The sequence below is a fragment of the Mustela nigripes genome, chromosome 6, assembly GCF_022355385.1.
Source record: "Mustela nigripes isolate SB6536 chromosome 6, MUSNIG.SB6536, whole genome shotgun sequence".
NCBI lineage: Eukaryota > Metazoa > Chordata > Mammalia > Carnivora > Mustelidae > Mustela > Mustela nigripes.
The window spans coordinates 77,979,491-78,001,751 of record NC_081562.1 but is presented as its reverse complement, the minus strand read 5'-3'; the positions used below and the strand labels follow the sequence as shown (position 1 = coordinate 78,001,751).

Sequence of the window (22,261 nt, the reverse complement as noted above, 5' to 3'; positions counted from 1 at the left end):
AAATACTTAAACTGTAAAATTTATGCTTATGCCAAATTTGGCCAAATTCTTTTGGCATAGTACTGAACAACAAAAAGTAATTTTATATTAATTGACTAGCACTTCTTACTGATATGCTTTTCAGTGTACCTTTTAACTTCATTATAGGTATATTTGGGAGATAATTCAGGGTGTGTTACCGTTCTGTTTACCACTTCCTTATTCATAATAGGTGGACTTATTAATGTGATGGGTGGCACAGTTGGTTAATTTTGAGTCTGTTCTTCCACAAGTACCAGCCGATTTATTGAACTGGCATATAAATGTTAGAACTGGACAGAATTCCTTGCTTCTGATTTCTCTCTTTCTCACTTACTCTGCTTTGTTACCAGTTTATCCTTTCTAAAAGGGCACTTTTAACCCATAAAAAAACTGTAGTGGTGCTTTGCTCAAGTTGTTTTATAAGATTTTCATCCATTTGCTGCCTACTTAAGGCCTCTCATAATCCAATCCCATCCTGTTTATCCAGCTTTTATTTCTTCACTTTGAAACTTTTTTTTGGTCTTACTTGTTTACTTGTTATATTTACACTTTGGAGCTTGTGCCTTGCCATTTTTAAAAAATGACTTTTTATTTTACTCTTCTATACTCTAGGTTTGAGATCATGTTCCATCCCTTACACAATTCCTTTTGTGCTAGTATCTCTCTGTAACCTCTGTTTCCTCGGTAGAAAAATGAGATTGCTATGAGGATTGAATTAATTAATTTGTGGAAGGTACTGAGAACAATGCCTAGTAGCACATAGTAAACACTCTTGTTAACTATTATTTGAATGTAGGTGGAACACTGTTGCGAATATGGATATAATTTTTGTGTCTATGACACATTTAGCCTTTAAATATTAGCTGTGGGTGCTATTCCTATTTCTTTGATATGAAACTCTTACGATGATTTGTATGATCATGGAGAACAAGGATAGGATTTTAATCATTTTTAATTTTATTTAATTCCTAATGTCAGTGACTGGGATTAAATTATACCCATTAAAAATGGTTTTTTATGTAGTTGACAGAACAAACTTACTTTTTCAGGAATATATTTACTAGTTTCCTCATTTATAAAACAGGGTCATTTGGCTTATCAGTCTTGTTTGTATTGCCAGTTTTTCTTAAGAACAAGTTTTTTTCCCTTTGAAACTGGAATAGTGAAATTATAGTTGTTTAGTGCAATATAAATTTCTTCTATGGGACGTTAAAATAGAATGTATAGTTTTGAGAGAGTTAACTAGTTTGGCTGCACTTTAAGACTTTGTGTAGTGTTAGAAAACAGACTGGGAGTTCAGTGTACTTGATTTTTGAGGTTCAAATATCAGAAGATTATTGCTTGATTTTCAGAAATGTTTGCGCTTAAGAATACCTGTCTGAAGAAGCAGTAGATGAAATCTAATATCAGGTTGCTGAAGAGAGGGAATGACAGATTGAGTGTCACTTTTAAATAGTCACCAGAGAACCAATTCAGGTCCAATTAGAGAAGCCAAAGTAAAGGACATTTAGGTGACTTAAGTGCTTGTTTTGAATTTCCTTCTGCACACCAAGCTTCATTGTTTTTTTGGTATGATAGTGCTGTAGTATATTAAGAATATCCTTATTCTTTATTCTTTAGGGATACATGCTGAAAATTTTAGAAGGAAATATGATGGGTTCAGAAAAAAAGTATGGGTATTTGGGTGTGTTGTGTATATGTGTATGTAGAGAGAAATACAGAGATAAAGCAAATGTGGCAAATGTTAATAATTTTGAATCTGGGTGAAGGATATATAGGGTGTACATTATAATTTCAGCTTTTCTGTGGTTTTGATATTTTTCAAAAGTTAAGAAAGTATTTTTAAAAGAACTGTATTGTGTTTCAATTTTTCTAATTCTAAAATGGGAATAATAGAACTTGTTCTTTCTATGCCTTGATACAGGTAGGCACAGTGGGGGTACCTTTGGTAGAATAGTACTCAAGAGAACTTTTAAGAAGTGGATTTTTTTTTTCTTGACATTAAAGAAGAGTTTTATAGCAGACAACTTTCAAAGTACAATTCACATAAAAGCATGTTAGCTTAAAATATATCCCCTTTTTTAATTCAGAGCATATTGCATTATAATTGAACAAGAGCAGTCAAGAAGCAGTAAATACGTAGAAATATATGAAGTAATTGAAATAGAAAAATATAGCTGGTTATAAAATAACTCCGTAAATAGAAAAGGAGATTAGACCTAACTGAAGAGAGAAGTTGTTAATTTCAGGATAAAACTGATAACTCTTCCAGGACACCTACAGCAAGATAAAAGAGATGAAAAAAATGGGGAAAAAAATGCTAAGCCACCTCATAAGCAGGTTGAAAAGCTCCAGTGTAGGTCTGATTAGGGTTCCAGAACAGGGAATACAGAGAATGGTGGAGAAGCAGTATTGAAGAAAAAATGACTAAGCATTTTCAAGAGTTTTTTTAAAAAACTTTTGCTTCTGATTTCTCTCTTTCTCACTTACTCTGCTTTGTTACTAGTTTATCCTTTCTAAAAGGGCACTTTTTTTTTTTTTTTTTTTTTAGAATAAAACATAGAGGAATGTTTAATACAAAAAGTTTGGTTATATTTGGCTCCAAGTAGTAACATGACGTGGAAAAATTATGAATAAAGTCAAAAGGCAATATTTAATAAGCAATATTTGCAATAGAAGTCATGAAAAAATTCTTCATATAAAATTCTTCATATAAAAATAACAATTGCAAATCAAAAAGAAATAGGGCAACAACTCAATAAAAAATTTGCAAGAGACAGGAAGGAATAACTAACAGACGAGGTAAAAGTGGCATTTTAAACATATTAAAAACAAAAAGTTCAACTTCACTCATAAGCAACATGAATATAAATTAAAGTATTGTCAATTTCATCTATTAAATTGGCAAAGATATGGTAGCTAATGTTAATACATTCTCTGAGTTTTATGGACAAAGAGATGGGCAGTCTGTGAAAGCTTTGGTGGGAGTGTAAATGGGCACGATCTGTTCTGAGGGAAATTTAAGGATATCATTCAAGATCACAGATGTTTGTATCCTTATGATTAGAAATGAATCATAACAAAAGCATTGTATCAGGGGTGCCTGGGTGGCTCAGTGGGTTAAACCTCTGCCTTCAGCTCAGATCATGATCTCAGCATCCTGGGATCGAGCTGCACATTGGGCTCTCTGCTCAGCAGGGAGCCTGCTTCCCCCACTCTCTCTCTGCCTACTTGTGGTCTCTTCTCTTTTTCTCTGTCAAATAAATAAATCAAATCTTACAAAAAAAGCATTGTATCAGAACTTGAAGGGTACAGGAAAAGTGGTGCGTAAGGATGAATTTATACCTTTAAATGCGTGTATTGGGTTGAAAGAAAATAAATGAGCCAGATATTCGACTCAAAAACTAACAAAAAAAAAAAAAAGAAAAAGAAAAGGAGAAAGTAAAAGCTAAGAGAATGGAGAAATAAAAATAGAATTTGGTGAAGTAGAAAATAATCAACAATAAAAACAATAGCAATCTTTATTCAAATCAGAGCTGGTTCTTTTTAGTTGACTGAGTTCTGGATGTCCTCCTCAAAAAACAGATGATGCTAATAATAAAATTTAAAATGAGATATGACTACAAACACAATTATAAATTTAAAAATCACAAGAAATCACATATATAAATATATATTACACACATATATATACATGCACATACACATACATGTTATGTGTGTGTGTATATGTGTATGTGTGTATATTTATATTTTTATATATATACACACATATATATATATATTTTAATCTAGATGAACTGTGTTGTTTTCTAGGGGAAAAAAATCATTCCAAATTGTAAAGAAAAAAATCTAAAGATATTTAAACTCCATTAAAAAAAATTGAAGTTGTAGTAAATTTTCCCAAAAGGAATAGGTTTTTAAAAATAAAAACTTTAGGGGTGCCTGGGTGGCTCAGTCAGTTATGCATCCAAGTCTTGATCTTAATTCAAGTCTTGATCACAGGGTTGTGACCTAGACATAGACCTATGTTGGGCTCTACGCAGAGTGTGGAGCCTATTTTAAAAAATAATAAATAATAATAAATATTATATAAATATAAAAAATAATAATAAAAATAAAAATGGGGGGTACCTGGGTGGCTCAGTCAGTTAAGTGTCTGCCTTCGGGTCAGGTCATGATCCCAGGGTCCTGGGATCGAGCTCTGCATCAGGCTCCTTGCTTGGTGGGAAGCCTGCTTCTCCCACTCCCACTTCCCCCGCTTGTGTTCCATCTCTGGCTGTCTCTGTCAAATAAATTAAAAATATATATATATTTTTTAAATTTTTTTTTAAAGATTTTTATTTATTTATTTGACAGAGATCACAAGTAGGCAGAGAGAGAGAGAGAGAGAGAGAGAGAGAGAGAGGGAGGAGGAAGCAGGCTCCCCGCTGAGCAGAGAGCTCGATGTGGGGCTCGATCCCAGGACCCCGGGATCATGACTGGAGCTGAAGGCAGAGGCTTTAACCCACTGAGCCACCCAGGTGCCCCCCAAAAATATATTTTTAATAAGAAATAAAAATAGAAACTTTATTGAGCTATAATTCACAAATCCTATCATTTATCCATTTACAATGTACAATTAAGTAGTTCTTAGTTGTGCAGCCATTACTCTGATGTTTTAGAATATTTTCTCACCCCAAAAAGAAACTGCTATACCTGTTAGCAGTCAGTCCCAATTCTTCTCAAACTCTTCAGACTTAGGCAGCCACTGATTTATTCTGTTTCTGTAGATTTGCCTACTCTAGACACTCCATATAAATGGAATCATTCAATATGTGGCTTTTTGTGACTCACTTCTTTCAATTATTATGTTTTTAAGGTCCAACCATGTCATACCCTGTATCAGTGCACTTTATTCCTTTTATGGCCAAATAATATTTCATTCTGTGCATGTACCACATTTTGATTATCCTTTCATCATTTGATGGATATTTGGATTTTTCTGCATTTTTTGCCTATTGTGAATAGCTGCTGTCAGTATTTATGTACAAATTTTTGTGTGGACATACATTTTCATTTCTCTTGGATATATACCTAGGAGTGAAATTACTAGATCATATGTAACTATGTTTAACCTTTTGAGGAACTGCCAGACTGTTTTCCGAAGTAACTGCCATTTTATTTTCCCACCAGCAGCTTATGAGTTTTCTAATTTTCTACACGCTCACCAACACTTTCATTATCTTTTTTATTTTATCCATCCTCATTGTGTGAAGTGGTATCAGAGGAATAGTTTTAACTGTGATATTTATAATCCTTTTTCAGATATACTTTTGTTGAACAGATAATTCTATTTTCTTTTTTTAAAGATTTTATTTATTTATTTGACAGAGAGAGATCACAGTAGACAGAGAGGCAGGCAGAGAGTGTGAGAGAGGGAAGCAGGCTCCCCGCTGAGCAGAGAGCCTGATGTGGGACTCGATCCCAGGACCCTGAGATCATGACCTGAGCCGAAGGCAGCAGCTTAACCCACTGAGCCACCCAGGTGCCCCAGATAATTCTATTTTTATACAAAATGATCCAGATAATAGAAAAAGAGGGAAAGCTATCCTGCCGTTTATCAGACAAGTGTACTCTGGAAACCTAAACTGGAAAGAATATACAAGGGAAAATACATTCAGTCTCATGTATGAACAGAGGCATAAAAATTTTAATTAAGGGGGCGCCTGGGTGGCTCAGTGGGTTAAGCCACTGCCTTCGGCTCAGGTCATGATCTCAGGGTCTTGGGATCGAGTCCTGCATCGGGCTCTTTGCTCAGCAGGGAGCCTGCTTCCCTCTCTCTCTCTCTGCCTGCCTCTCCATCTACTTGTGATTTCTCTCTGTCAAATAAATAAATAAATTCTTTAAAAAAATTTTTTTTAAATTAGGATAAGGATGTAAGGATAGTTCAATATTTGAAAATTATATCCATGTAACTTATAATATTTAGGGGAACAATATCTTTTTTAAGATTTTATTTTTTTGACAGAGAGAGGGAGAAAGAACAAGCAGGGGGAGCAGTTGGAAAAGCAGATGCCCCAATGATCAGGGAGTCTGACATGGGGCTTGATCGCTGAGATCATGACCTGAGCTGAAGGCAGGCGTTTAACTGACTGAGCCACCCTGGTGCCCCAAGGGAACAATCTTGAAAGATTTAGTGAAAGTTTATGATAAAACTCAGTGCCCATTAAGGTTTTGAGAAAAAAACCCTTAAACCATGACAAGTGAACTTTTTGCTTTCTGTAAAGTCTTTTAAACTGCCTTTCAAACAGCAACATTATGCTTAATAGTGAAACCTTAGAAACATTTCCGTTAAAGTCAAGAATCAGACAAATATGTCTTTACTAATAAGGAAAAAAAAGAACTAAAATCCAAAAGGATTGGAAAAGAGGAAAAATGAGTTGAATATGTTTCTAGAAAATTTTTTTAAAAACACTGTATTGATAAGAGAATTCAGTGTCACTAGATACAAGATCAAGATTCAAATTGACAGTAGCCAGTTAGAAAATAAAAAATTTCTCCTATGGGCACCTGGGTGGGTCAGTGGGTTAAGCCTCTGCCTTCAGTTCAGGTCATGATCTCAGGATCCTGGGATTGAGCCCCGCATCGGGCTCTCTGCTCAGCGGGGAGCCTGCTTCCTCCTCTCTCTGCCTACCTCTCTGCCTACTTGTGATCTCTGTCTGTCAAATAAATAAAAATAAATAAATAAATAAATAAAATAAAATAAAAATTTCTCCTATACAGTGAATTCTATAAACTACCCGAAGTGATATTAAAGGACATAAGATTAGACCAGTAAAGGCAGAATATGCCATATTTATGTTAGGTATAAACATGGTTTAAAAAATTACTTCTCTGTGATTTATTATACATATAATTTCAAACAAAAATCCCAATAGTATTTTTTTTTTTTAAGATTTGATTTATTTATTCAACAGCGAGAAAGGGAACATAATCAGGGGAAGTGGAAGAGGGAGAAGCAGGCTACCCGCTGAGCAGGGAACCTGGTGCAGGGCTCAATCCCAGGACCCCAGGATCACAACTGGAGCTGAAGGCAGACACTTACTGACTGATCCACCCAGCCCCCCCCAGTAGTTTTTTCTTTTTTTCTTTCTTTCTTTCTTTTCTTTTTTTTTTTTTAATAAAATTACCTTCATATACAAAAGTAAAGCTACAATAACCAAGACAGTTCTGCAAGAAGAACAGTGAGGAGGGGCTTGCACCATTGTTTAGCAAGACTAATTTTAAAACTTACAGTATTTAGAATATAGTACTACATAGTGATGAAAAAGAATCAACTGCTGTACACAACATGGCATGAATCTCCCATGCTTAATGTTGAGGAAAAGAAATGAGAAACAAAATATTACATAATGGGGCACCTGGGTGGCTCAGTCGGTTAAAGCCTCTGTCTTCGGCTCGGGTCATGATTCTGGGGTCCTAAGATGGAACCCCGAATCGGGCTCTCTGCTCGGCGGGGAACCTACTTCCCCCTCTCTCTGCCTCACCTCCTTGTGATCTCTGTCATATAAATAAAACAAATTCTTTAAAAAAAAATGACATTTTGTATGATGTCATTTATAGGAAGTTCAGAAACAGCTAATCTGTGGTATTAGAGATCAGAATAGTGATTATCTTGGAAACATGGTTCTAATTTGGAGGGAGCATTCTGGAGCATGAGAAATGTTAATATATTGATCTAGGTTGGATCCCATTGGGATATACATTATTTAAAAATCAAACTGTACACTTTATGTAAATTAAACCTCAGTAATAAAAGTAAATAAACTTATGGTAGTTAAAGTAGTATAACCTTAATACAGGAAAAGACAGATTAATAGAGAGTTCAGAAATGGATCTATACATATTTGAGAAGTTGGTAAGAGCTAGAGATGACATTTTCTATCAGTCGGGAAAGAAAGAGTGGACTATTGAATGAATAGGTTTTCTATATGAGGGGGGAATACTAGGTCTCTGCTTCAAATGATATGCAGAAGTCAGTTCTATTTGAATTTTACACTAAGTGTAAACAGCTGTTTGATAAAGAGCAAAGTATAGAAGAATATGTGTTTTTAGGATGTGTGAAGTGTTCTTTAACAAGTCAAGAAAAGAAGATAAGGACATTAAGGATAAAGGATCTGACTACCTCAGAAAAACTTAGGTTTACTAAAATAGCATCATAAACCAAACTAAAATGTGAGTGGCACAACTGAGAGATAGGTATAAGGTCTGTAATACTCAGTGGATTCGTGTCCAGAATATATAAAGAGGAAAATAATAAGACAGATGATACAGATGCTGAGAAAATGAACAATGGATATTAAGGCAATTCACAACAGAGGAAAGGAAATTGGAATGCCTAATGAACTGAAAAGATGCTTAGTCTCATTTGCAGGAAAATGCAATTAAAAACTTATGAGCCATTAGTTTTTACCCATTAGCTCAAGATCGGGTAAGTGTTACACAGTTGAAAGGTGCATATCCTAGTATCCAGAAATTACTGTTTAAGGTATTATTAGTCTAGAGAAATTTACACATTTGCCCAGGGAAATTTGTACAGGGATATTCATTTGGAAAAAAATCTAAATATCTGCCAATAGGAAGCATAGATAAATAAAATATAAAATATTTAAATAACAGAGAATTACCAAGTCTATGTTTAGATTCTTATCATGGGTGACTATTTTTATACTTTAAGAAAAAAAAATATATTGTTTATGCCCAGGAATTGTTTTAAGCATTTATAAACAATTATTTTAGTCCTCATAAGAACTCAAAAATAGGCAGTTATTATCTCCATTTTATATACGGGAATACTGAAGCATACAGAGGCAAAAAACTTACCTACTTTCAAAGGTGGTGAATGGCAAAGTGGAGATTGAAAGTTGGGATTTGAATCTCAGTTGCCTGGCCCCAGAGTCCATTATGCCATGCTGCCTTTTGATGTGTTTAAATAGGGAGAGTGCTCAGAAATGTAAAGTCAAAGTAGAATGTGTACAGTGCGATCTCATTTACACCAAATTCATGAGGGTGGTTACCTCGGGATGGGGTTGGTAAGAGAGGGATACCTAGTGATAATGGTGAAAGCAAGCTTTATGGAAATACATGTTTTTCCTTAAAGAACATGTATATAATAGCTTTTAAACACCTACAGTTAATGTATATATAACTTATTTTTATTAAAAAAAAAACCTAGAAGGATTGATCTAATTGTGTTAATCTGCATTTATTCTTGATATTTGTTTATGGTAGAAAAAGAAGCAGTGTCCGTAGCAGAGTGACTGTGATTTAGTTTAGTTCTAAGATGGCAGCACATGAGCACCAGTCACTGAGTTGGGTGCTAGGAATAGGGTAGGTTTTGTCATGTCTCTTTTTAAGGAGTTAAAAGTTTTATAGGAAGGAGATAAATAACTGTAATTCAATATGTTATATATAGATCTGTTTTCTTCTTTGTTTCTCCATCTCCCCTTTCCCACCCTTTCCTCCAAATACAAATAGAGAAGGGGGAAACATCCTCATTTGGGGCATGGGAAACAGGCAGTGAAATGTCAGTGGCAATTCTACATCCTGTTCTTTTACAAAACTACCAGAGAGTAAGCTCGTGGTCAGAGATTTAGCTTGTTCACCATTGTATCTCCAAAACTTAGTATAGTCCTTGTGCTTAATTGAATAACTGGTGTGCTTCCCTCTCAGTTAACTAGCACTTAAACCCAAATTTCTCCTTAGCCGTCTGGGACGTTTTCCATTGGTTCTGTTTCTTCCAATGATTACCAGAATCTATGGCAGTTTGATGCCTTAAATTGATGCCAAAGAGCTTTGACTTGAGAAATATTTTAATCTGTGGGAAATTTTGGCTTTTTAATTTCATTGTGCTGAGTCCAGTACATTTTTTTTTTTTGAAAACTCGTAGTCTTCTAATATGGGGATAGTACAATTGTTTTCCTGTATTCTCTGTCTTTGGGTCAGTGCTGTCTTGTACAAGTATTTATGTTCTATTTCTTATTTGTGAAATTCTTAATTTCCTAAAATCACATTCTCCTCAAGTTTCTAGATGGATCATGGACTGTTGCCAGATGGTATTAGTGTTTATAGTGTGAAAATCCTAGTGTCTTTTAAAATTTCTCATGATAACCTCATCAAAAATAGTTGCTGTTGTTTCCTTTCAGCCTAATGAGAAGTGTGTTTTCTTTGGTAGCAAATTGGAGTCAGTGTTAGGTGAGAATCTTTCCCAAAAGAGCAAATGTGAATACATTAAAAATTGCTGAGAATGGGTAAATTTGAATAAATCATAGTGAAAGGTGTTTATTTTACTTTGTAAATTTAACAATTCGATTATAATTGAGACAATCCTAAAACAAGGCATGTTACTCTGCTGGATGGATTTAGTTAAACTATTGGTCAGATCCTGTTCCATGTGTACATAGTGCTGCTTTCTTACTATATAACCCTTTTGCCAGAGATAACATGAAGAGAGCCTGGTTACCATTTGGTGGAACAAGCCTGCTGGCTCAAGCCTCTGCCCAGAAATTTGATTCAGTCTCTTTTCTGGACAGTCTGGTAAGCTCTCATTGTTCTTCATGTTAAAATCATCTTATTCAGGATGTACCCAAGAGAAACTTAATACTAAAGGAGGAGACAATATTAAATTCAATGAAAATGTTAAAATAGTTACATTAATTGAAGACTCCACATTAAAGATGACTAATTTTTAGTAACACTGTCCAATAGAAATATAACAACAAAAGGGAGCCATATATGTAATTTAAAGATTTCTCATGACCAAATGAAAAAAGTGAAATGTAACAGATGAAATTAATTTTAATACTATACTATATTTAACCCAGTATATCTAAAAAATTATCTTTCAAATCAGTGAGATATTTTATGATCTTTTTTATACTGAGTCTTTGAACTCTGGTCTATATTTTATATTTATAACATCTCAATTTGGGCTAGCATGTTTCAAGTGCTTAATACCCATATTTGGCTTCTGTATTATATAGCATAGACTTCGAACATCTGAAAAAACATTTGGTTATGTATATTTATCCTTCTGTTACTTCTCACTAAAGGTGCTTTGAGTTTCTTTTTTCTTTTATTGTTTACCTGTTTGTGGGTGCTCAACTTTACTGTTGATCATTGGTAACCTGAAACCTACTATCCATTCCTATGTTTGACAGAACATTTAGGTCTTACTATAGTATTCCCTGATACCTAGGTCTACTTAATTTCTTCATATATATTTATTATATTTATTTGAGAGAGGGAGCAAGAGTGAGTGGGGGTAAGGGAGGGAGAAGAAGGGGGAAAGAATCTCAAGAAGACTCCGTGCTGAGCATGGAGCCTGACGTGGGTCTTGATCCCATGACTCTTGAGATCATAACGTGAGCTGAAACCAAGACTTGGATGCTTAACCAACCGATTAAGCCATCCAGGCACGCCATACTTCCCTACAAGCTTCCTATAAAAAGCTCCTGCTTTTTATTAGAATGTCAGATTCAGACCTACTATGTAGGCTACTCCAGGTGGGATTAGACATTATTGCCCTTGTCATCTCCCCAGCAGGGTAACAGACCTCTTCTTTCTTCATTTAAAGTCATTGTTCTGAACCAGAAGTATTCCTTATATGATGACTTTTTTTTAAGAAGGAGGAAGTCCAACTCTTTATGGGGATTGGGTATCCATTCTCTAAGATACTGATCGCTTGAAGATTTCCAAACAAATCAGTTTTTCTCTGTTTCTTCCCTTATAGATACTATGAGAATGAACATGTTGCAAAATAAAAGAATATCTAAGGTATAACACATATGACTTGACATTTTGATATCCGCTTGATTTTACCTTTCCTAGATGAGGATTATTTATGAGGATTATTCTCAGCAAATGAATTTATGACCTCTAATAGTGATTATCTCTGTGTCCCAATACCAGCAGAAGAATCTTCTATATTTCATTTCAAACAGTGCTCTTGAATGGGATTACTTGAGCTCTGAATATATAAATGCCCAGATATTGGGGTTTCTTGAGCTACCTGCTTTTTGTTCTTAATTGTTATTTAACTTTCATACATCTTTGAAATTTCCAGTATTCTCAGCCTACCTCTTTTGTTACTCTATCTCCTTCTAGCAGAATCTCGATCCCATTCTGTTTCCTTTCCAGTCCTGCTATGCAGGCATACCCATTATTGTTGGTAGGTATTGCCAAGCGCAGTGAACAGAGCATTTATTAAGGTAGGGTTTTTTAGCAAGTGTGGTAGTGTATGGTGTGGAATTAGCATTGGAGGGCCTAGTCTGTTGGTAAAGTGAAGCATAGAATATTCTCATTCTCCCATCCACTGTGACCATTCATCCTGTTTAATTTCATTGCCTCTACCTAGGTGAAAGCAGATAGTTGCTAATTGTGGTCGCTGGTATGATGGGCACGTTTTTGAGTTAGAGGCCTAGAACACTAGGCAGCATGTAGTAGCAACTGACTATGATCAAACTAAAGACTGGCGGAAGAGGGTTCTAGGATTAGAGCAAGGAAACACTGGATTTGTTTTATTCTTTTCTTTCCTGTGATTGGATAGTTAGTCCTATTTATGCCATCCTGCTAATGTTCAAAAGATTCAGGTTTAGCTTCATCTTTGAGTATTTACTGAGACTGGTGAAGTGCCAGGTACTTTGTTAGCAGTGACCAAGATGGACATGTGCATTCTCAAGCAGTGGTTACTTGTTATTCCCCTTTCAATGTCCAGGAGCTCATTCTCTCCTGCCTTTAGGTCCAGGTCAGAGGCCTCAGCTTAGTTTTTGAGTTTCTATAGTAGAAACTAGAAACTGATGACCAATTGTACCAGTTTGACTCTTAGTTTTGTTTGGTCCCCTCAGTGTTGGTCTACATCATGTTTCAAAGAAATTGAATTGCCACTATTAAAAGTTCAGGAATTTTTTCTTGATATTTTAAATTTCCTGCTTTTTATTTGTTTGTTTGTTTGCTTGCTTAAAGATTTTTTTGTTTTGTTTTGTTTTGTTGTTGTTGTCACTAGTTGGAAGGTCTAGCAGCCCTGAGTCTTGTTGTTCATTGCAAAAGTTTAACCCACTTAGAGGGGACTTTGGCTCTCCATAGTTCTCATCATTCCCTGGTTGTCTCCTCGGTGTTGGTTTTGCCTGGTCCTCCTCACTCATTTTTATTAATTATCCAGTCTCTGTAGATAATTGAGTTTGTAACTCCTGTCCTAGGTAATCTCATATCTCACTACTCTAAACTTTCTTTTCTTTCATATGAAGTTTTTAGTATGGCCAAGAGACATCCTTATGTAAAGTCTATAGTCCATAACATGGCTTACAAATCTTTTCATGGCTTGATTCATGTTTATTTCTTTAGCCCTAGCTCTTACCATTCATTCCAGTAATGTTATGCCTCCCCCATATCCACCATCCCCCTACCAGTGATGTGCTGTATTGTGTTTCTAGCCTTTGCACACACTCTGATCTCAAATACTATTTTGTCTTTCCTCTCATCCTCTATCCCCACTGCTTACCACCTCCCACCCCGAGTTTGGTTAATTCCTGTTAATTTCATGTCTTAGTTTAGATGTCACATGCTTCAGAAAGCCTTCCCTGTTCTCATGGGATCTGCCTTGGTATTCATCCTATATTATTTCCATAACTGCCTGCATTTAACCTAGTCTTAGCACTTGCCAAGTGTTTTTGGTTGTCTGCTTTCCAGACCTGCTCTAGAGATTTTTATTTTTAAAGATTTTATTTATTTGACAGAGAGAGATCACAAGTAGGCAGAGAGGGAAGCAGTGGGGGTGGTGAAGCAGGCTCCCTGCTGAGCAGAGAGACCCCGATGCAGGGCTCTATCCCAGGATCCTGGGATCATGACCTGAGCTAAAAGCAGAGGCTTTAACCCACTGAGCTACCCAGGTGCCCCTGCTCTAGACATTTTTAAGAGGATGTCTTTATCGCTTTTGATTCCTAAGGCCTGTCATAGAATTGGCTATATAGTAAATATTTCTTTAATGGCTCCTTTCTTTTAGTTCTTTTAATAGTTTCTGAGTCTTTGCTTATGGAATTTCTGTTGTATGGAATATTCTTTTTATTCTTCCAACTCTTGTTCATCCTCTAAGCTTCAACTTGGCTGGGGGAGGCTAACCTAAGTATTTTTTTGTTTGTTAGAGGACTAATTTCAGTATCTACTTATCTTTCACTTCTTTAGGTTCTGGGAATACTTTTTAAAAAATGTCTCATTTTAGCACTTGCCGTGGTTTCATGTACATTAAGTTATATTTAACGTATCTTAAAGTGTTATTTGCCAGTAACTTGTGCTTATTAGTAGATTGCTAGCTAAAGTAATTTAGTGATTAGATTCAGTTTATGAGCCAAGGTGCTACTATCTTAAATAATCTCCCTTGTTTATTGAGAACTCTGACATCTAGCCAGAAGTTTTATATCTCTACCTAAATTTGTTCTTCCATTTTATATCTCTACCTAAATTTCTTCTCCCACTTTTCCCATAACAACAGTGCATGTATCTTAATTGCTTGGTTATTTTTTCCGTTTTCTCACACTCAACTGGTGTGAGAAAACTGGTGTTTAGAATCCCACCTCTCTCACCCTCACCTGTTGCCACCCTACTATAGGCTACCATCATCTCCTGCTTGCCTATTATAATAAGTTTTTAATTGGTTGCTGTGATTATAGTGTGCTTTCAAACTAAGGGTTGAAACCATGTCTGCCTTGTTATAACCACCTGTTGGCATATCTTAACTAATACTGGAGTTGAGAAGATCTTGATATTCACCGTGTGCATGTTTAATATGTGACTATAAGACAGTGTTTTTAATAAGTTAGGCATGAACATTTCTCTTTTTTTGCATGATAATTATTAGGCAATTATGTAGGTGACTCTACTTTGTGTCTTTTTGGAATTTCACACTTTATATGTGCAAAATTGAACTTAGAGTTCTCTCCCCTAATTCTCCCTCCCTTGACACATACTCTTTCTCTCTGCTTCTTTCTCTCTTACTTTCTACTTCCTGCTGTTCATCTGCAAATCCTACATGCTATACCTCCAAAATGTATTTAGAATCCCACCTCTCCAGAATACATTTAGAATCCCACCTCTCTCACTCTCACCTGTTGCCACCCTACTATAGGCTACCATCATCTCCTGCTTGCCTATTATAATAAGTTTTTAATTGGTTGCTGTGATTATAGTGTGCTTTCCTACGATCTGTAGTCTAAATAGCAGCCAGGTAGTTTTTGTTTATTTTATTTTTTTAGTTTCCAAAGCTCATTTAAATTTGATCCTTGCAAACCCCTTTTTAGAATCACTATTATTATGGTAATTATTATTGCAATTATTTTACCAAGAAAGCAGAGTCCTTGCAGGTTAAGTGACTTACATGAGAACAGAAGCCATTCATTAGTAGAGCCAAAATTTAATTATAGATCTTCATGTCTCAGAGCTTTGCCTTGTGGTCCACAAATTCTAAATGTGATGACTTGAGAATCCATAAGGACATTACCTTAAAGTCTCCCCTAGGCAGTTTTCCAAAGGGATATGTCATTCATACTATTTATAGTTACTTTTTTTTAAAGATTTTATTTATTTGAGAAAGAGTGAGCACAAGGTGGGGAGGAAGAGGAGAGGAAGAGGCAGGCTCCCCGCTGAGCAGGGAGTCTGATGTGGGGCTCAATCTCAGGACCCTGGGAATATGACCTGAGCCAAAGGCAGATGCTTAACCAACTGAGCCACCGAGGTGCTCCTAGAGTCACTTCTTAAGAGTGGTTTTAAGTTCAGGGTTAAATTAAGCAGAAGGTACAGAGATTTTCCTTACACCTCTTGCCTCCACAGCTGCTAAGTACCCCCCCATTATTATCTTTCCCCACCAGAGTGGTACATTTGTTACAAGTGATAAACCTATACTGGTGTGTCATTATCCCGCAAAGTCCATTGTTTATATTTGCGTACACTCTTGGTGTTGTACATTCTTTGAGTTTAGACAAGTATATCATGACATGTATCCACCATTATAGTGTCATACAGGATAGTTTTACTGTCCTAAAAATATATTTTTTTAAAGATTTTATTTATTTATTTGACAGAGAGGGATCACAAGTAGGCAGAAAGAGAGAGAGATGGGGAAGTAGGCTCCTGCTGCGCAGAGAGCCCAATGTGGGGCTGGATCCCAGGACCCAGAGATCATGACTTGAGCCAAAGGTAGAGGCTTAACCCACTGAGCCACCGAGGCGCCCCTGTCCTAAAAATCTTTGATGCTCTGGCTGTTCATCTCTCTCGTCCCAATCCCTAGCAACCCCTGATCTTTTTACTATTTGTAATTTTGTCTTTTCCAGAATGTCATATAGTTGGAATTATATAGTATGTCACCTTTTCAGACTGGCTTCTTTCACTTAAGCAATATCCATTTAAAGTTGATCCATGTCTTTTGATGGCTTGATAGCTTATTTCTTTTTAGTACTGAATAATATTCCATTGTCTGGATGTACCACATTTTATGTGTCCATTCACCTTTTAACAGGTTTTGATAATTATGAATAAAGCTGCTATAAACATCCATATACAGGTTTTTCTGTGGCCATATCAGCTTTTTTGGGTAAATACCAAGGAGTATGATTGCTGGATTATATGGTAAAAATATGTTTAGTTTTGCAAGAAACTGCCAAAGTATCTTCCAAAGTGGCTGTTCCTTTTTGCATTCCCACCAGCAACGAATGAGAGTTTCTGTTGCCCTACATCCTTTCCAGCATTTGGTATGAACAGTATTCTGGAATTGGACTATTCTAAAAGGACAGCAAGATAATTTTTATTTTAACTTTAGTCAGGTCATGTTATTCTTTTTTTCAGAACCTTCCCATTCTACTTTGAATAATATTCTATGTTCTTTCCATTTTTTTCAAAGGAATGTCTTACATGATCTGGTCCTTTGGGGTTCCTCAAACTACTTTTACCATTTCCTTTCTCATTCATTGCAGTTGAGACATTTTGGCCATCTTAGTGTTCTTCAAATATGCCAGCCTTCTGCCATAGGGCCTTTGCAATTGGTCTTGCCTTTCCTGGGATTTTTCATATCTAGATACCTCCATCGCTTACTCCATCACTTCATTTAGGACTCTGCTTAAATAACCTTATTGGTGGTGCTACTTCGATTTCCCTATAGAAAAATAGCATTTCTGGGTGCCTGGGTGGCTCAGTTGGTTGAGGGACTGCCTTCAGCTCAGGTCATGATCCTGGAGTTCCTGGATAAGAGTCCTGCATCAGTCTCTCTGCTCAGCAGAGGGTCTGCCTCTTCTTTTGACCTTCCCCCTCTCATGCTCTCTCTCTCACTCTCTCTCTCAAATAAACTCTTTTAAAAATAAGAAAGAAAAAGAGAAAAAAAAATAAGAAAGAAAAATAGCATTTCTGTGTAGTTCTCTTTTCTCATACCCTGCTTAATATTTCTGCTACTACCTAAGAATATTTCATGTGCATGTGTGTGTACATGCATATATTTGCATATAATTGTGTGTGTGTGTGTGTGTGTGTGTGTGTGTAAGATATATATGTTTGCCCATCTTTACTAGAATGTATGTATGCTCCATAAGGGGATATTTCTGTACATCTATAGAATAGGACATGGTATATAAATGGTGTCTAGTAAATATTGAGTGAGTGACTGTATTATACCAAAAAATGTTTTAGCGTTACTGATTTAGAATATTATGGTAGGACACAATCATATACGTAAGAAAGGCTTAGTTTTATTTTATTTCACAACTTGTAAGCTTTGTGAGGCTAAGGATTTTCTTCTTTGCTGTATTCTTATGTATAGAATGTTGCCTGGTGGCAATATATATTTAATATTTATTGACTCAATGAGTTTATGTAAAGGAACAGCAATATCTTTATTATGGAAATAACCAAATTATACTGTATGTGCAAGTAATTTTTTTTTAAACATGTGCAAGTGATCTTGAATAGAACTAGGAGTAGACTATATAACTCCAAAGTTGGTAGAAAGGGGAGAGGAAGAGTGATAATACTACCTTGATTAAAATCTTTTGGATCCATTTATATCTGTGATTTGCTAGCTACTCCAAGCCACCATCATCTCTGGTCTGGGCTACTGTAATAGTGTACTACTTGATCTCTCCAATTCCAAATATATCCTGCTCTAGTTCATTCTCTACACAACAGTTTTAAAATGGAAATATGATGGAAATCGCCTTTCTTCTGAAAATATTTCTTTACTGTTAGAATAAAATTCAGGTTCTTTAACTTGGCCCATTTGTAGAGCTAGTGTGGCCTGCCTCCCTTCTAACATTAGGCAGTTCTTCCTCCTCATGACTGCATGATGTCATGCAGTATTCTCCAGTGTCACAAAGTCTCAGTTACTATCACTCATTAAGTTCTTTGCTGCCCTTGGACACTGAGGGCTTACTTTTTGCCAGATCGAATCTTTCTCCCAGTCTTTCATTGGAGTAACTCCTTTGTATTATTTAAATCTGAGCATGTCAGATCTTGTGTGCAGTCTTCCTTGAAAGCCTTATCTGCCCTCATTCCTGTTACGGTTGCTCATGGTGTTGGAGTGGACAGGGAAGAACAATGCCAGTTTGTAATTATATAGTTAGCTAACTTTTTTGTTTGCCATTGTATTCCTAATACTAAGCATGGTGCTTGGTGCATAGTAGGTCCTCAGTAAACATTTGTTCAATATATGAAATAACTGTATAACAAAAGATGGAAAACAAAAAAAAGAGCATGGAAACAAATAAATCCCCAGAAAACATAAAAAGAAGACCATATGTGCTTATTAAAACAGTAAATACCCATGACAATAAGCCCAGCTATTAAGCAAGACTCAGATTAGGTGAAATACAAAACCCAACTATACAGTGGATATTAGAAACACATCTAGAACAAAATTACTAAGAAGGCTGGAAGTAAACTGATAGTCAAACCAAGATACTAAGCAAACATAAGCAAGAAATTAATCAATGGATGGTATTGATAGACGGAGTTGAATTAAAAACATAAACATCAGGGGTGCCTGGGTGGCTCAGTTGGTTGAGCAACTGCCTTCAGCTCAGGTCATGATCCCAGGATCCTGTGATTGAGCCCCAAGGTAGGCTCCATGCTCAGCAAGGAGTCTGCTTTTCTATCTTAGAGAATAATAAATAAATAAATAATAAATAAATAAAATCCTAGGGGGGAAAAAGCAGTGTGAGAAAGAAGAGGGGTACCTCGTAATCGTCAAGGATATATATAGTTACCAGTAAAAAGATAACCATAAATCTTTATAGTTTAAAGATGAAGCATTGAAGTATGTAAAGTGAAAACTGAATCCGAGGAGGAAGAGAAAAAAAATACAGCAGTAATGGGAGACTTTCAGTCCTTGCCACATCAAAGAGATAAAAAATAAGATATAGGTAGTCTGAATCATACAATCAATAAATCTGATATAGTAAACATACTCTCACTGTAAAAGAAAGAACACCTTTTTAATTTCCCAGGAACATTGAAAAATAAGTACTGGAAAGAAAATTGGAAAAAAAAGTAAAAATATTATCAACCACATATTCTACAATGAAATTTTAAATTTTTAAGATTTTATTTAGTTGACAGCACAAGCAGAGAGGAGCAGCAGGCAGAGGGAGAGTGAGAAGCAGCTTCCCCACTGATCAGGGAGCCCAATGCAGGGCTTGATCCCAGGACCCTGGGATCATGACCTGAGCTGAAGGCAGACTGCTTAACCGACTGAGCCACCCAGGTACCCCATACAATGAAATTTTAAGTTAATAACAAAAGCAGACTCAGAAACCAAACCACAAAACCTTCTCAAACCTTAAGACAAAAACCTCAGACACTTGAATTTAAAAATGTAAATATAATATCCTAATAAAATCTTAGGTCAGGGTCTAAAAGATACTGCAAATTGGCAAATTTAATCTATCTAGAAAATAATTACAATGAAAATTAAACACATAAATAATATATGGGACACAGGAAAAATTATTTCTAAAATGTCATTACTAAAATACTGAGTTAAAATAATGAGTTAATTTTCAACTAAATTTAATAAAAGAACAAAATAGGGGCGCTTGGGTGGCTCATTTGGTTAAGTGACTGCCTTAGGCTCAGGTCATGATCCTGGAGTCCTGGGATTGATTCCTGCATTGGGCTCCCTGCTCGGCAGGAAGTCTGCTTTTCCCTCTGACCCTCCCTCTTCTCATACTCTCTCTCTCTCATGCTGTCTCTCTCATATAAATAAAATCTAAAAAAAGTAAAATAAAATTAAAAAAAAAAGATAAATGTAAGGAAAGCTGGAAAAAGTAATCTTAAAAGATAAAGATAGCAAGTAATAAATTAGAAGGTAGTTAAGATAAAACCAAGAGCTGGTTTTTTGATAAAAAGAAAAATAAGACCAGCTAAGAGCATTCTTTTTAACAAAGGGAGTGAGTACAAAAATCGAATTAGAATTATGAAAAACAAAGCAACTATAGATATAAATAATACTAATAGAATTAGAATGGTTGGCATAATAAATTAGAACATACTGGGAAAATACTGTTTTCTAGGAAAATGCAGATAATCAGAATTGATCCAAGAGGAGACTGAAAACCTAAACCTGCCAGGCTCAGATGGTTTTTCAAATGACTTCTTTCAAACCTTTATGGGACAGGTGATTTCACTCATATTAAACTGACCTCAGTTAGAATTGGAAAGAATTGAGTCTTCTTATTAAAATAAGAGAATCTGGGGCACCTGGGTGGCTCAGTGGGTTGAGGCCTCTGCCTTCAGCTCGGGTCATGATCTCGGGGTCCTGGGATCGAGCCCCACATCCGGCTCTCTGCTCAGCGGGGAACTTGCTTCCCTTTCTCTCTCTGCCTGCCTCTCTGTCTACTTGTGATCTCTCTCTGACAAATAAATAAATAAAATCTTTAAAGATTTTATTTATTTATTTGACAGAGACAGAGGGAGAGAGTGAGTGAGCACAGGCAGACAGAGAGGCAGGCAGAGGCAGAGGGAGAAGCAGGCTCCCCACCGAGCAAGGAGCCCGATGCGGGACTCGATCCCAGAACCCTGGGATCATGACCCGAGCCGAAGGCAGCTGCTTAACTAACTGAGCCACCCAGGTGTCCCTAAATAAAATCTTTAAAAAAAAAAAAAAAAAAAAAAAAGAGAATCTACCACAATCTAAAGTTGCTAAGATTAAACAGGTTAATGCAAACACAATTCTTAGAACAATGCTTGACGTATAGAAAGCACTCAATAAATATTACTGTCACAAAAATAGAGCAGTAAAGCAGACGTGAAATTGATAACACCCAATAGAGATAATCATAATAAAAGAAAACTACAGATCAGTTTTATCTAAAAATATTGATGCAGAAATCCAGTAATATAAATAAAATATACTATATAATGATTAAGTGGAATTTATTACAGGACTGCAAAGATGAATGCTCTTAATATAATTGAACATATTAGTTGATGAAGGAGGAAAAGCTATATGGTCATCTCAGTAGATCTTTTTTTATTTTTTTTTTAAAGATTTTATTTATTTATTTGCCAGAGATAGAGATCACAAGTAGGCAGAGAGGCAAAGAGAGAGGGGGAAGCAGGCTCCTTGCCGAGCAGAGTGCCTGATGGGTTTGATCCTAGGACCTTGAGATCATGACCTGAGCTGAAGGCAGAGGCTTAACCCATTGAGCCACCCAGGGCCCCATCTCAGTAGATCTTGAAATGCAGTTAATAAAATTGTACATTTATTCCTGAAAAGTCTTTAATAAAACCTTTACTATTAAAATATGTATCTCGGGACGCCTGGGTGGCTCAGTTGGTTGAGCAGCTGCCTTCGGCTCGGATCATGATCCCAGTGTCCTGGGATCGCGTCCCACATCGGGCTCCTTGCTCGTCAGGGAGCCTGCTTCTCCCTCTGCCTCTGCCTGCCATTCTGTCTGCCTGTGCTTGCTCTCTCTCTCTCTCTCTCTGATTAAAAAAAATAGTAATAAAATAAAATATGTATCTCAGAACCATAGTTGGGAAAGTAGTTCACGGAGATATATTAGAAATAAAGTGAAATTAATAGAAACAAAACAAAAACATTCTCTTATCAGAAATATTTAACTTTGTTCTAGATGTACTAAAAGTTATAGCAATTAGAGAGTCATGATATAGGAGTAATTCCCTAGCCCTTTCAGTAACATCCAGTGCTTTGTTCTGGGCATTTAGT

General features: G+C 36.0%; 1 protein-coding gene across 6 annotated transcripts in view; it reads left to right on the top strand.

The window, feature by feature from the left end:
- The window catches only part of YAF2 (YY1 associated factor 2), a 78,874-nt gene that overhangs the window by 26,473 nt on the left and 30,140 nt on the right, over window positions 1–22,261 (top strand). Inside the window, exon 6 of one of the 6 annotated variants that reach the window (XR_009404811.1) lies at window positions 10,500–10,599. The exons of the other annotated variants lie outside the window; for them this stretch is intronic. The gene's annotated coding sequence lies outside the window, so the exon portion shown is untranslated. The remainder of the gene's footprint in view (window positions 1–10,499; window positions 10,600–22,261) is intronic. 6 annotated transcript variants of the gene reach the window in all.